Raw genomic sequence first — 10,321 nt, 5'->3', positions numbered from 1 at the left:
ATGTAGCTTGACCATTAGACTACAAAACTGTGACCTACATTATTTTTATGGGAAAATGTGCCCCAGCAACAGAACGAAGTCTTCTTTCCTCCCCCTCTTCCTAACTCCCTAAGTAAAGAAGCTTGTGTATTTAACACAGGAAGTGGCTCCTGAGTGTGGGCGGTTAGGCTTGCAGGCGGCCTTGGACCTTTATGCACAAGGACAGAGCTATTCTCTTGCTGCTTCTGTCCTCCCAGTGAGGGGAGTGTGGGCACTGGAGATTCTTTTCCTGACCCACCTCCTTCAGGACTAGCAAACTCCTTTGAGGGGGTGGTTCTAGCACCACTGGCTACATACTATCGGGGCCTCTGTGTCAAAAAACAGAAAAAGAAAATACTGCTAAAGGTAATAAATATAAAGCTATTTTCTTTTCTCCTGAGGTTTCTATCTAGTTATGGTGCTTTAAATTTGTTCTTGAATGTCATTCTAAGTAAGAAAAAATTAAATTTAGATTATTAACATGAATTTTATGATGTATATATTGTACAAAGCAAGTTTTACATAAGAGCATTTAACTCCTCCATGGATTTATCAAAATGATACAATTTTTATCTCATAGTTCAGACGTTCAAATGTATTTTATTCTTGGGGCTGGCATCATGGCTCAGTTGTAGAGCGCTTGCCTAGCACTTTTGTGGCACTGGATTGGATGCTCTCAACACCACATAAAGATAAATAAATAAAAAAGGTATTGCGTCCATCTACAACTAAAAAAAAAAATTAAAAATATTTTGTTCTTACCAGAGCAGTACAAACACTGCACAAAACTCACTCAACCATTATTTCACCTCTTGATGCCAGATATCAAGCCAGATAGTTCTATCAATACCCTTAACTTCCCGAAGAAAAAGAAAGGCCTGAAAGGAAATGTCCTCAGTATAGGTGGTTGGCTAACACAAGGAAGTTAACACAAGAAAAACTGTGATATGGTAACCTAGTCTCTCTCTCTCTCTCTCTCTTTTTTTTTTTTTAGAACACAGAGCCATTGCCTTCTGTATTTTCCTATGGAAAGCATGGCATCTCACAGCTGTCAGCAACTCTACTTACTCAGCTGTAGACACTCACTCACTTTTATGCTTTGAACTCTCATGCATTGTGAGTCCACCAGAGATCTGTGTTCATGGGGCATGGAGAATGTTATAGTGAACAGAATGGCAAGGAGAAGTGGACACATGTATTGCATCTATCTATTGCATCTGTCTCTTCTCACCTGCATACTCCATTGTCCCATCTGACTTCACTTCACAAGTTCAAAGACAAAATTACTAGGAATGTCAAGGTGGCAATAGTATAGCATCAAACCAAGCATGGGGTCTTTCTAACTATGGGGTCTTTCTGTATGAGGATATGGGCAGAAAGGGAGAAACTTATGGCACACTGGGATGGTCATCATAGGCCTACAGCTATTGCCAGGATGGGCAGATGAATCTTAATTCTTCTGAATCCCTGGCCATTTTTCACCCAGGATGATACACCTAAGGGATTGCCAGAGGCAGTGATAGGTACAGTCAGCCTCCAGGGGCGAATATCAGCCTCTGGGGATGTAGATATCTTCACGTTCTAGTGATAGTAACTACCAGGGGGCAAAATATCTGCCAAATAAAGGTAAAAAATAGGATTTTACACTGTATCAGTAAGTGGAGCACTCCAAATGACTAATGTACAGCATGAGTTTGAAGTTTGATAGTAATTAACTTCTTCCCCAAATGATGGGATAGCTTTTTCTAATGGAGTATAGAGGAAGGGCATGACCTTGTGTAGTGAAAGCTGCTTTGTTCTCACAATTCAAAACATTTATCACTTCCTGTACATGGGCAGAGGGGCATCATGTCTATTTTTTACTTTTATTTATAGTGGCCTAATGGCAGAGGCCAGGTTGTTCTAAAAAAACTGAGGATAGTAATAGAAATCTTTGTGGCCTCAAGCGGTTCAAGTTACAATGTAACTATCTCCAGAAATGAGGAGTATCTGTTCTCAAGCTTTTGAGTAAGGACAGAGTCGAAGTAAGAAAACCTTTGGACTGAAGTTCTCTCAAGCCAGATAGTGTCATTATCTCTGTGCTCTTCTTAAAAAGTATGTGTCTAGGGACTGGGACTGGGAACATTCACAAAGACCTAGGTTCAACCCCAGCACAACCACCACCACCACCAAAAAAAAAAAAAAAAGATGGTTGTAGGGCGAGTGGGATGGTGATGGAGGAGAAAGCTATAACTTATAAACTTATATTACTAGTTTAATTTTACCATTTCTACAAATGTGTCCCACTTCCAGAAAACATTGGTTTCCAAGGTACATTGGTGAGGGGGATGCTTTCATTATTTAACAATTAGTTTTAAAAAACTATCCAGTAGGTATTTCCCAGTTTATTTAAATATGTAGTTATATAACCATTATTCAAAAAGTGTTTAGATTTTTGTTTCATAAATTGATTTTATTAGAAGGAAAGCAGTTTTTTTCCTAAAAAAATTAAGGTGTTTTTGGAGCTTTTTAATGAAGCTCCATTTATTATAGCCTGAGAAAATGGTACAATGTTTATGAAGTGGTTACCTGAAACAGGCTACTTCTTAGGAGCTTGGTAAGTGATACCTATTATCATTCTCCTGAGGTATAAGAACCTGTTTTCCCATCAAGTTAAATTTGGGATCCTTAATTTCATTAGCAGGCATTCATATGATTTGCCTCTCATCAACTTTAGATATAACTTTGATGGATTTTGACAGAAAATATTCTTTCCATAACCTTTTTTTTTCTTTTTCTTTTTTTTGATGCTAGGGACTGAACCCCGTGCCTTGTGCATGCTAAGCATACATCCTCCCACTGAGCTATAACCGTAGCCCGATTCTCCAGAATTTTTAACTGCAATGGAGCCTCATTATTTACAATTGTTTGCAAATTTGCCTATTGTTGAAATGTATTTATAATTCCAATATCAAAACTCACCATACTTTTGCAGTTATTTTCAGACATGCACAAAGTGGCAAAATATTTGAATCACTCTATATGAAAATTCCCAGCTAAGGTCAAATAAGATGACACTCCCAAGTCTCATAATATCCTCAAGTAGCCTTTCTGTGGTCTATTCAGTGCTGTGTTTCTCCCATTTTGCCTTTTGTTGGTGATTTTGCTCTTTAAAGTGGTCCCCACAATAGTGAGTTGCTTGCTGTCTAGTGTTCCTAAGTGGTAGAAGGCTGTGAAGCATCTTAGGAAGAAAATATATTAGATAGGTTTTGTAGAGCCATGAGTTATAGTGCTGCTGGCTATGAGTTCAATATCAATGAATCAACAATTAATATTAAATAAGATATATTTAAACAGAAATACACATAAAACAAGCCTATATAGACTGATGAACAAAAATGTGACTAGAGGTTTACAGGAACTTTAGCCTGAATTTCTCCTGAGAGCTGTGGTTCTATTCACTAATACAGTGTTCACAGGGACTTTATAGAGCACAACTACAACAAATAAAGAAAATCAGCTGTGATAATCAACTGTACTTGGCAATGAATTTCTTCAGTAGAAAGCAGTTTTGTTTACAAATCAAGATACAATGTATTTTCCTAGAAACCATGTCTAGGAGAGGAGTCATTTTAAATTAAGAACATAAACATAGGCCAGGCCTAGTGATGCATGTCTGTCTGTAATCCCAGCTACTCAGGAGGCTGGGGACGATCACAAGTTCAAAGCCAGTCTTGGCAATTTAGTGAGGCCCTGTCTCCAAAATAAAATAAAAAGGGCTAGGCATGTAGTTCAGAGGTAGAATGGCCCTAGGTTCAATCCCCAGTGAGTCCCTGCCCCCCCAAAAAAGGTAAATAGAAGCTTTAAGTTGGAGATTAACCTCCTTGGGAATTCACCTCCTTTCTGGCCCCTCCTTTAGCAATTCCTTTTATAGCATCCTTGACAGGTGGCCATTGTTTTTTCTGGTTGAATGCTTCCAGGGGTGTAGTGCTTATTTCATCAGGAAGTCCTGTCCACCTTGGCTCAGTTCCAATATCCAAAATAGTCCTTTTTTAGGCCCAGCTAAAATGTTCCTCTCCAATAGCCCTCCTGATGGTCTCAGATCTGAACTCCAAGCAACATGGCATAAATCTACTCTCTGAATAACAACCCTTAGAAAAATCTCTGCTGGTTAATCAGAGCCAATTCCCGCATCTTTTTTTCAGATAATACAGTTTCCACACCCTTCCTGAGTGTCTCTACCTAATGAACACCAGTTTGCTATGTGTGGTAGTTCTTTTTATGTGTTTTCTATATTTGAACATGCAAGTGCAGAAATCCTGAGCTGAATAACACAGGTCTGGTACCCCCTATGAAAGGGACACTGTTTTCTATTAACACATTTTGTTACATTTTGTCAGGTTTTGGTGGCTGCTCACACTCTGAATATCTACACTTATTGCCACATTATCAAATCAAGCCAAATCTCCCAAATCCTGTCTCTTTTCAAATGATTTTTTTCTGAACAAAGATACTGGAATTTGTATTTACTACAGTCAAATGTCATCTTTTTAAAGAGTCCTTACTACACATGAAGATGGATTTTGAGCTAAAATTATTCTGTCATCTAAATTTTGTATCTTGGGCTGGGATGTAGCTCAGTGGCAAAGCGTCTGCCTTGCATTCGCAAAGCCCTGGGTTCGACCCCCAGTTCCAAAAAAAAAGACAAAAAAACAAAACAAAAAAAAAACCCACCCCCAAAAAAATAAGATTAAATTTTGTGTCTTCCTTAGTTTTAACAAGTATCTTCACACAAAACATTGATAAAAATATTATTGAGACTAGGCAAGTCTACTTTTCTTGAGAACTGTCTCAAGGTTAATATCATGCCATTAATTTGCACTCTTTATTTCAACTCATTTGCACTCATTTATTTTACATGTTAATTTCTCTGCAATAATCTAAACCTACATCTCTCCATTTTATCCACAAAGGTGTCTTGCCTTCCTAAAATGATCAACATCCTGGTTTAATACTATAGTAATCCTATTAGGAAAGGAAGTGGTATTTCTTTATAATATCTTACTTGAAAAGAATCCATGATAACCTTTTACATTTTCCTAACACGCTATGTTCAATTATTTATATTAAGAAATTTTCCAGGAATTAATCTATGTTGCTAAAATCTACTTTTCCTCCATTTTGAAAAAGTTAATATTTGGTATTTTATCCTCTTGAATAATCTAATTGGGGAAAGTAGCCTAAAGGGGAATTTAAACTCAAAGAAGTGAATTGGGAGCCACTGTATGACTCAATTTACTTTCAACCCATTTGAACATTCATCATGTCCATTTCACTCTGACCCCCAAATGAAATATTCCCCTCTCATTAGAGATGCAACAATCATCTAAATATAATCTCTCTCTTTCCATGCTCTCTACCTCTACACTCTTCTCGTGCTTAAACCAGATTTTTTTTAATATTCTTTTAAATTCTTTGGGCTGGGGATACAGCTCAGTTGGTAAAGTGCTTGCCTCGCATGCATAAGGCCCTGGGTTCAATCCCCAGCACCACACATACAAATTTTTTTTTTTTAGTTGTAGATGGACACAACACCTTATTTTATTTATTTAATTTTTTGTGTGGTACTGAGGATCATATCAGGTGTCTCACATGTGCTAAGCAAGTGCTCTATCACTGAGCCCCAGGCCCAGCCTCCTAAACCAGATTTTGTTTTGGCTTTTGGAGAATAAAGTAAATTGGATTTAGGGCTGAAAAAGACAATGGATTCTCCTATCCTCTCTAGGGATCTAGCTCTTGCTTATCCAATTTACCTTTTGTATTAATGTCAGAGGTATCATTCTAAAATATTAGCTGTATCATCTAAATTCCTCTCCTACTGCCTTTAGCATAAATCCAGGTTTTGGCATGGCAATCAAAGCCGTCTTCATCTGGTGCCAACTTGTCTTCATTCCTCCAGGCCTGTCAGACTTTGCCCATTGCTCATGCCTTTGTACATTCTGCTCTTTCATTTGAGAATGTCTTTTTCTTGCTACTACTTGATGGGATCAAACCCAGCTCAAATATGCTCTCTTCCAGTTGATTCTTTTCTGATGTCCCCAGTCCTCATCAATTTGTTCTTCCCATTAAAGTTCCAAATGAGCAGGTAGTTTGCATCTCTGCTCAGGAAACTCATTTCATGCTGCCTTGTTGTGTACTTACCTCCTCTTTCTCTTGGATTTATTTGTTATCTCCTCCATTCTTCCACTACAACAGTAGTTTTCAAGTTCTTTTAGCAATAGCATAACTCATGGAAATAATAAACAATAAATAGAAATGCATTTTACATTTTGATCCAATCAACAGTTATATATACCGTATATTTTACACTTTTTTTCCATCAATGTTAAGTGTTTTCTCCTGGGCTGGGGATGTGGCTCAGTGACAGACTGCTTGCCTGGAAAGCATGAGGACCTGGGTTCAATCCCTGGCACCAAAAAAAAAAAAAAAAGTGTTTCCTCCAGTTCAGTTTAATATCTATAAAGGCATAATGTAGCAAATGAAGGATCACATTTTGATAAGGTTTTTTGATTTTTTTGTTTGTTTGTTTTGTGCTTTCTTTTTTTTTTTTTTAAAGAGAGAGTGAGAGAGATAGAGGTAGAGAGAGAGAGAATTTTTTAATATTTATTTTTTAGTATTTGGCGGACACAACATCTTTGTTTGTATGTGGTGCTGAGGATCGAACCCGGGCCGCACGCATGCCAGGCGAGCGCGCTACCGCTTGAGCCACATCCCAGCCCCTGTTTTGTGCTTTCTTAACAGCATATAAAATAATGGTGTCTCGTAATTGATGGCTTTTCAGACTTGTTGAATTGTGGGACATAACCAAAAATTCCACAAATAGTGCTTGCCCTTTTTATTATAGGTGATGCTCTCTGATTTAGTTTTTTGACTCTATTAAGGAAAAATGTAGGTCATGATACACTAAAATGATTTTACTACTTACTAGTAGATCATAATCTGAAGTTTAAAAAAGCTGAAACTGAACTATTTAGACCCACACAATAGGATTAAAAACTAAGACCAACTGCATTAACATTATTTTACAATTCAACTGTCTACAGTTTAATTCCAAGAAATTCTTGCTCAAGAAGAGTTGCAAAAACTGTACTGCAGTTTCAGGAACTTCCTCCAAGTCCATTTATAGGAAGAATACATTACTAACTGAACTCATCAGGGTAAACAGCCCCCTCCTTAACAAGATTACTCTATTAGGTTTAACAAACAACTGCTTTTTCTTCTATGCTTGTTTCAAAACTCTCCCTTTCCTCTGTGTACCCATCTTAAACTATTATATCACTTATATAGCATTACTTATTAACCCAGTCTCATCTGGCCTCCTCATTGAAAGACTGATCTTAAATCAGATCTCCCAAATCTTATAATTATTCCTCTCCTGACACCTTTTTCTCTTTCGAGAGGCTATAGACTGGCAACTTCATGGTCTCCCTTATTGCTATAACCCAAAAGCTTAGTTTCATATAACCAACAGGTGATTTTGGTGTTTTTTACTGACAGTCAGTGGTGATACTACTTTATAAACTTTTTTTTTTTTTTTGCACTCAGAATTGAACCCAGGTGTACTTTACTACCGAGTTACATCACCAGCCCTTTTAATATTTCATTTTGAGACAGGATCTTGCTAAACTGGGAGGCTGGCCTTGAACTTGTAATCTTCCTGCTTCACCCTCCAGAGTTGCTGGGATTATAGCCTTGTGCCACCGTGCTGGCTTACATTATAAACTTCTTGAGGGAAGACACAGGGCTTGTTATTTATTTCCCAGCTAAAATTCGAGGCTGGCCTTGAACTTGTAATCCTCCTGCTTCACCCTCCAGAGTTTCTGGGCTTGTTATTTATTTCCCTGCCTCTGGGTGATCAAATTATTGATGGAAAGGAAGAGGTAGAAGAGTTCCTGAGAGTGGGAGTAAAGAATCTGAGGGAAACAGACACAAGTCACAGGCAAGGAGCTCTTGTTGCAGACGGGCTGCCTCTACACGTTGGAAATTTTGGTGTTTGAACAAATCTCCTCTTTATCTTGGAGTTATTTGTTCATTCCCTCCTCTCCACACCTGGAATTCTGCCGCAGTCTGGCTGGGCACAAAACAACTGAGCCGCCACACAGCCTTGTAGGTTCAAACAGCAACCTTTATTCCTGAACTCTCACCGGCACTCTACACACACTTCCAGGGAACACTCCCAAACGCCACGCACTCGACCTTCTCCCCCAACACACCACACACTAACTGGAAATCCCTCCTCCCGAATTTCTCCAAGAGAACTCCAAAGTAGCAGGCCAAGGCCAACAGCAGGGGTCTAATATACAATAGAATACACAGTTTAACATAACCATTATCATCTCAATGGCTTGCTGGCGTCACCTCTCAACCACTCCTTTCTGGCAAAAATGCCATGCGTCATTCCGACTCAGCTATGGCTCTCAGCATCTCCCCCCTTCTGTTTAATTAAACACCAAGCATGTGGCTTAGGGACCAACTCAGATGCTATTGTTTTAAACATAAAAATAGAAAACTGGAGTTGGGGTTGTGGCTCAGTGGTAGAGCGCTTGCCTAGCATGTGTGAGGTACTGGGTTCGATCCTCATACAAAATAAATAAAATAAAATAAAGATATTTAAAAAATAGAAAACACGCTCATCTGAACTACTTCAAGGCACTACAGGATTTTTTTTTAATATTTATTTTTTAGCTGTAGGTGGATACACTGTCTTTATTTATTTTTATGCAGTGCTGAGGACAGAACCTAGTGCCTCACACATGAGGCGAGCATTCAACCACTGAGCCACATCCCCAGCCCTACTACAGGGATCTTTGAAGAGTCTTTGCTTCACTCTTGAAAATGCACATGATGATAAGCGACTTCTATATGCCTGGTTCTCTTTGGGATGGTGATTATCACTGAAAAAAATATGCTGACCTGAATCTCTAATTTCACAAATCCCTACTTAAATTTCACCTAAGCACTGGAAAGATTTTTCGGACTCAATAAGTCTGACAAGAAAAATAAATTTGCTTTTAGTCAAGAAGTGGACACAAAATCTATCTTTCCCACTGCATCTCACAGTACATTACTTCCAAATTCAGTCATATTGGCCTTGTCCTGGTTTCTCTAATAAACAAGGTACTCTTCTGTGTCCCAGTGTTCGCTCATACAGTTCACTCAGCAGGAACACCCCTTCCACTTCACCTCCTGTGGTTATATCGATTTATTCAGGATACAGCAGAAAGAACACCCATGGTGACCTCTCCTATAAGCCTTCCTCCAAAATCAGGCAAAATTAAAGACCTTAGGCTGGGTGCGGTGTTGCATGTCAGTAATCTCAAGAGACTCCAGAAGTTGAGGAGGGGGATTGCGAGTTTGAAGCCTGTTTCAGCAATTTAGTGAGGCCCTAAGCAATTAAAGAAACCCTGCTTCAAAATTTAAAAAAAAAAAAAATTAAAAGTGCTGGGGATGTAGCTTGGTGGTAAAGCTTCCCCCAAACAAAACAAAAGAATATTAAAGACCTTATCACTTGGCCCCTGGCGTGTTTGCCCTGTACTTGGGCTGTAACTTTCCAGCTACTCCATCTTGAGGTTCAGCTTCTAGCTCCTGGCCCACTGACAGGAGCAAGGAGTGAGGCCTCTTCTGATTGCTCAGTGCCTTGCACATAGTAGGTGCTCAGTAAATGCTCAGAAGGAGTTAGGTCCCTTTGTGCGTTAGTGCCCAGGCAAGTAGTTTAACAGAGAGACCCAAGACTGTCCTCCTCCCACACAACCTGCGGGCACAGCCCACCCGAAGCTGCTCACTAGCCCGCGTGCTTCTCCAGCCACCCCCGTGGCGCGCAGAGCCCAGTCACGGGCGTTGGAAATTCCGGCGCGTGCAAGCGCGCGGAGCCGGCGGGGGCGGGGGAACCCGTGGAGTGAGCCTGTGACGTGAGGGGGCGTGACACATAGAGGCCCCGCCCCCTCTCCCTCGCCCTCTCTCGCGGGTCGGGGTTACATGGCGGCGACTGCGGCAAAGCGAGAGGCTCGGAGACGCCGCTGCCGCCAGTACAGCCGGAGACCTGAGCCGACACTGGGGACTGTCCGCGGGCCCCGCACTCCCTCGATGAGTCGGAGAAGTCCCGTGAGTGTGTGTGTACGAGTGCGGGGCGCGGCGTGGGGCGGCTCGGGAGGGCGCCGCGGCGGGCCCGGCGGCGGCGGCGGAGCCGGTTCCCTCCTCCATTGTGTGTGACCCTCCGGCGGCCGCCTCTCAACAAAGGCGCTTTTGTTCCGTCTCCCGCCCGCCC

At 40.5% G+C, this 10,321-nt stretch overlaps 1 protein-coding gene across 5 annotated transcripts in view; it reads left to right on the top strand.

Moving 5' to 3' along the window:
• The first annotated feature begins 9,994 nt into the window (after positions 1–9,994).
• Positions 9,995–10,321, top strand: part of Mapk6 (mitogen-activated protein kinase 6) — a 33,903-nt gene continuing 33,576 nt past the window's right edge. For 2 of the 5 annotated variants that reach the window (XR_007343919.1, XM_015480647.2), the window contains exon 1: positions 9,996–10,158. The gene's annotated coding sequence lies outside the window, so the exon portion shown is untranslated. Of the gene's footprint in view, positions 10,171–10,321 lie in introns of all 5 variants that reach the window. The other 3 variants (XR_007343918.1, XM_048793519.1, XM_015480649.2) reach the window with 3 other exon arrangements.

The sequence above is a fragment of the Marmota marmota genome, unplaced genomic scaffold (genome assembly GCF_001458135.2).
Source record: "Marmota marmota marmota unplaced genomic scaffold, marMar, whole genome shotgun sequence".
Taxonomy (NCBI): domain Eukaryota; kingdom Metazoa; phylum Chordata; class Mammalia; order Rodentia; family Sciuridae; genus Marmota; species Marmota marmota.
This window is presented reverse-complemented; position numbering and strand designations above follow the sequence as displayed.